At 28.6% G+C, this 6,009-nt stretch overlaps 1 long non-coding RNA gene across 1 annotated transcript; it reads right to left on the bottom strand.

Moving 5' to 3' along the window:
* Window positions 1-2,620: 2,620 nt before the first annotated feature.
* LOC106768897 lies at window positions 2,621-5,433 on the bottom strand. The gene is made up of 3 exons (XR_001376280.2): window positions 5,280-5,433; window positions 5,015-5,125; window positions 2,621-2,914 (listed from the first exon to the last, which is right to left on the bottom strand). It is a non-coding gene; the product is annotated as an uncharacterized LOC106768897 (long non-coding RNA).
* Between the last annotated feature and the right edge of the window lie 576 nt (window positions 5,434-6,009).

Below are 6,009 nucleotides of genomic sequence, written 5' to 3'. Positions count from 1 at the left end.
GAATAATTATCCAATTCCTAACCATACTTTTGGTAATCGATTGCTAAAATCCCAGTAAAAATAAAATCAATAATAAAAAGGTTTTAATTTCCTTATAATCTATAATATTCTATAACATGGACGGGTAAATCCTTTCGTGGTCTTACACAGTGTTATTTATAACATAAAACCTAATACAGTAAAAGTTGATAACAAAAATGAGAATCGAAGAAAACTTGAAGCCCTTACGATTTGTGGTAATATTTCAGCCATGGTTGGATGGAGGATGACCAGGAACTGGGCGCCAGTTAGGCGTGGGTGAAGGAGGTGGTCTTGGCTTGGGACCCCTTATTTTCAGTTCTGCAAATTCATATCATAACAGTTTTCAGAAATCTTACTTTTACAAAATGATTCCAAATAAATTTAAAAACTAATTTAATCTTACAAAATCTATTTATAAATCTCCTCTTTAATTTACGTTTTGGATGATTCAGTAACAGAGACAAACCTGTTCTTACTGGAATTGGTTGCACGAAGAAACTGAAGGTAATTATGAGGAGAATACAGAAAAATAAAGACAGGGAAGAAAGAGTGGTTCTAGCCATCTCAGTTTTTGTGTGTTTAATTCTCAAACCAAAACCCAATTAATATACAACTTCTGCTTCACAGTCACCAACCCTAAATTTGCCATCTTTTTGAGCTTTCAGTGAAATTTCTTATAGAAATTAGGTCAATAAAGATAATAAAGGTAACGCGTTTTGGTAACAAAAATAAACAGAAAAATAACTTGCTTTTGTTTTTAACGTTTGCATCATCATATTATATTATGAATTATTTATCAACTTTTTTAAAGAATCTAATAAAATTAATATCTTGTACTTTTTTTTTCTTATGGCCAATCCATAAAAGCTATTCTAAAAGGAAAGTTCCAGGTAATGTTATTAAGCTATCACTATAAGCAAAAAAAAAAAAAAAAGAACATTACCTCCAAAAACAAAATTTATAGATAAGTCATAAAATCCATAAATAAAATCTTATTTACAAATTTTTTACAAGTAAGTAAAATGTCATAGCAATAGTTACTTACAAATAAATTCGTAAATAATTATATATGGATTTATTCATAGTAATTACATATAAATTTATCCATAAATTTTTTGCAATAAAATTTAAGTATCGCTTAGAAATATTTCAATTGGACTTACAAGCTAATGATCTGACACTGATAATTTGGAGTTTGATATCCCTTTATACATAGACTTATTTGCATCCAACTAAATATTATAAAATCTGAGTTTTTTTCATTTAGAGTTCTTTCATGTTATCTTAGTTCGATATTTGGCACACCTCATTTGTGTAAGAACATCATGCACCATGTCTTACATTGACATAAATTGGTCATTTTGTTCATCATCCTTTTTCACACCCATCCAAGTTAAACTATTATCTAAATCCCCTTTTAGCCTAAATTAACCATGATCCGTCCAAATCAAATAATTAGACTTGAAATCATGTTTGTAGAGATGAACCTTCATAACTCTTACCTCCAAAATTGCTGTAGAATCGCACTTAATACATGCACATCAAACTTCCTGGTCATTATGATAATAACAATCTTTTTTACAAATTTTGATTATAAACACTTTAACTCTCAATGTAAAACAACTTTTCTTTATGACACCTATCATGAACTCATAGTTATATATATTTATATCAATTTACGAAAAATTAGATAATAGTTAATACATAACTCTACATTAGGATATTTATCCTATGCAAAGGCTTCCATAAACAAACCTAAAATAAATTTTGTACATCATAATTTTAAACTTAAATAGCTCCAGCATAATGAGTGTCATGTTTAAGAATGATACTCTTGGAGTGATGAAAAGAACGAGTCTAATTTTAATGGCATTTGAGTGAAGGTGATAATTGGTTACTGATATTAAAGGTTGTTTAAGAATTATACTGATTTCCATTTAAATTAATGAAATGCCCTACACTCTCTCTCGATAATAGGAATGGATGACTGTCATCATCCAAAATTATTGGAAAGGAAAGGCACAGATAAATATAATGATTGGTTGTTAATAAAGTTAAATAAAAAAGGGTGCTGGTGGACGACCCACTTAGCTAAAATATTATTCTCTGACTTAACTTTTCTAAGTGTTTGATGCTACCCCATTAATGCTGTTATGAAGATTAACAAGTCTGCATGTGAAATTTGTGTTAAATCCCAGTATACTAAATAAATGATAACGACAACTACTAATGATAACAACATTATTTACTTTTAGTCTTTAAAATGAATTATTATTTAATGATTTTCCTTTAACTAAGCATTTAAAAAGATTGTAACACCAATTAATATGCAGATTATCATAATGTTATGGGCAAAAGTTGGATTTAATGACTCCAAAAACGAAGATGGGTTTTACTCGGTCTTTCGTCCATTTTGTACATCTTTTGAATGATGTTGTCTCCCGCTTCTCGTCGTTCTATTTCTGAGAATTTCATATTATATTTTGATACATATTTGTTCTCCAAGCAGTCTCCCAAATAAATATGTTGGTGGTGTAATTTATAGAGAAAACCTAATATATTTTTCCCAACAAAGAAGATAATTATATATTAAAGGGGTGCAACACACAGACCAAACAGTAAAATACTATGCTGAACAACGTACATTATGCAGAAAACAATACAAAACTAACAAAAGGTGCCTGAAACCTGGCTTATTACAAAACACAGACGAAACACAAGAAGACTGACCAAATACTCAGTTTGGTTTCACTAACAATGACAAGATATAAGCAGAAAATGAAAATTTAAATGGATGGAGGAGGAAGACGAGGAGGTAGAGTACGCCATGATGGATTACGCGCAGGTGAAGGAGGTGGACTTGGCATCACACCCAATTTTCTCACTTTCGGATCTGCAAATCAAGATCACAGCTATCACGTTAATTATAAACTTTTCAAGATACCTAATATGCTTCTACCTGCAACAACATGTACTTTTACTTTACGTGCTAAACACTTTCATGCACTAATTAATTCATCATCATCATCTACCAAACACTAATGACAGTGATAATGATCTTACAATTCTAAACACATGTTGTTCATATGTGTTTGCATATTTTAAAGAGGTAGTAGCTACACAAACCTGCACTAACTGAAGTAAGCTGTGCAAAGAAAGAAAATGCCATTGCTAACAGAACAAGGAAAGATACAAACTTAGAAGAAACTCTGATCCAAGCCATACCAGAGTATTTTGAAGGCTGAAACCAGATTTCTGTGATGCTTGTTCGTAATCAGCCACTTTATAATAAGTTGTGTTAGATATATTATATTTATTTTATATTTATTTTTTATCTTTATCTTTTGTGTTTAATTATTTGTTATTAATTTTTATTTGTATTTTGAATTTAACTCATATTTTTTCTATTATAAATAGAAAATTCTATATGTGTATTTAAAACAAAGGATTAATTATGTATATAGTTTTCATCATATTTAACATGTTGAGCTTTCTGTGAAACTTCCAATACATGATATGAATGAGGAAGTGGTAGGTCTTCTTCACTATATATATTATGCAACATAATATTAATTATAAATAATGGAAGACATGCCACCACTTGTCCCTAAAGCTATAAAAAGCAATAAGGTATTTAGGCAATAGCACAAAAAAGGACTTCTAGCCATCCTTATACTTTGTACCTAAGACCAAATTTCATACTAAAAATTGATTGGTAGTCTTGGAAACCCTCATAGAACAACACGAATGACCGAGTAAATAACATAAAGGGAATATGCTATGGAGGAGACGTGGATTGCTTTCACGTGGAATTTATGAAATTAGAGAAATAATATCTTCTTTAGGAATGTCAAATTTGATTTAAAAGAATATTTTAGTATGATCCAAATAAGAGTGTGAGCATCTTAATTGTTATTCGTCAAATCATATCTACAAAAGATAGTTTAAATCAAATGTTTGAAAAAGGTTAAAAAGAAATCTTTTGAACCATGATTTTGTCTTGGATCATAGATTCATCTATTTGACCAAAAAGAGTCACATGCTGTTATGAAAAAGCTAACTAGATAGCACCCATATAAAACTTTTACTTAGATTTATCTCATTGCTCTCTTATTGTTGATATAATCCAAACAAAGTTACACCACTCTATTTTCCCCCTTTAGATAGCTAGCTAGATATATACTTTAAATTCATATCGATGTGCAAAAAATTAATCCGAATAAGAGAATTTAGCTTTTGAGTTCTTATTGGTAATTCAATCCCATGTCTTAAGGGTTTCTAATGTAAATATCTTTTCAGCATCCAACTTTTCTTTTCTAAAAAATATATTATTCCTATGAGTTCATATGTACCACTGATTACAATCCACATACATTATTCCTCACACTCCTTAATGTTGGAATTGATGTAATTCATTAAATTCTTATGCAATCCTACTTATGTATATATCTGTAATGTTTTTTAATGTAATGATATTTTTCTTCGTAATGCTAAATTGATTTCATAATTTATTATTTGATTCTTGATTTTCAAATTGAAAACATTTTCTAAATTTGTTTTGGATCAAAATAATCCAATATCTCTAAACAATAGCTTTAAAATTAATCCTTTATCTGTAATTAAAATATTATAAAATTTAATATAACTAATTATTTTGAAATCTTCTAATATATTTTTAATTTTTTATTAACGTAAATAGTAAATACATACTCATATTTAGTAATTGTTTCAATTATTGAAAGAAGGAATGCACAAAACTATTGTGAATAATTATACAATTCCTAACCATACTTTTAGTAATTGTTTGCTAAAATCCCAGTAAAAATTAAGATGAATAATAAAAAGGTTTTAATTTCCTTATAATCTATAATATTCCATAACATGGACGGGTAAATCCTTTCGTGGTCTTACACAGTGTTATTTATAACATAAAACCTAATACAGTAAAAGTTGATAACCAAAATGAGAATCCAAGAAAACTTGAAGCCCTTACTATTTGTGGTAATATTTCAGCCATGGTTGGATGGAGGATGACCAGGATGTCCGGGCCAGCTACTAGTGGGTGATGGAGGTGATCTTGGCTTGGGACCCCTGTTTTTCAGATCTGCAAATTCATATCATAACAGTTTTCAGAAATCTTACTTTTACACATACAAAGTCATTATGATTATATGATTAAAAATAAATTTAAAAACTAATCTAATCTTACAAAATCTATTATTCGTAAAGGATTGGATGATTGAATGACAGAGACAAACCTGCTCTTACTGGAATAGGTAGCATGAAGAAAGTGAAGGTGATTATGAGGAGAATACAGAAAAATAAAGACAGGGAAGAAAGAGTGGTTCTAGCCATCTCAGTTTCTGTGTGTTTAATGCTCAAACCAAAACCCAATTAATATACAACTTCAGCTTCACAGTCACCAATCCTAAATTTTACATCTTTTCGAGCTTTCAGTGAAATTTCTTATAGAAATTAGGTCAATAAAGATAATAAAGGTAACGCGTTTTGGTAACAAAAATAAACAGAAAAATAACTTGCTTTTGTTTTTAACTTTTGCATCATCATATTATAATATGAATTATTTATCAACTTTTTTTAAAGAATCTAATAAAATTAATCTCTTGTACCTTTTTATTCTTATCTATCCATATACTTTTTTATCACATGCAAGATTTCCATTTATATTTACTTGAAAGAACTTGAATTGTGTAAATGAAGCAAATGACCAATCTTGTTCGAAGAATTGTGTAAATGACCAATATGATAAAGCTATTATAAAAGGAAAGTATCAGGTAATGTTATTAATCTATCATTATAAGAAAAAAAAACATTATTTCCAACAAAAAAAAATTATAAGTCAAAAAATCAGAAAATAAAATTTAATTTCCAGATTTCTTACAAATAAAAATTGGTAAGTAAAATGATCATAAAAAACACTATTTACAAATAAATTCGTAGATAATTATATATAAATTTATCTATAAA

The sequence above is a fragment of the Vigna radiata genome, chromosome 1 (assembly GCF_000741045.1).
Source record: "Vigna radiata var. radiata cultivar VC1973A chromosome 1, Vradiata_ver6, whole genome shotgun sequence".
NCBI lineage: Eukaryota > Viridiplantae > Streptophyta > Magnoliopsida > Fabales > Fabaceae > Vigna > Vigna radiata.
The sequence above is the reverse complement of the archived record's forward strand: the minus strand, read 5'-3'. Positions and strand labels throughout refer to the sequence as shown.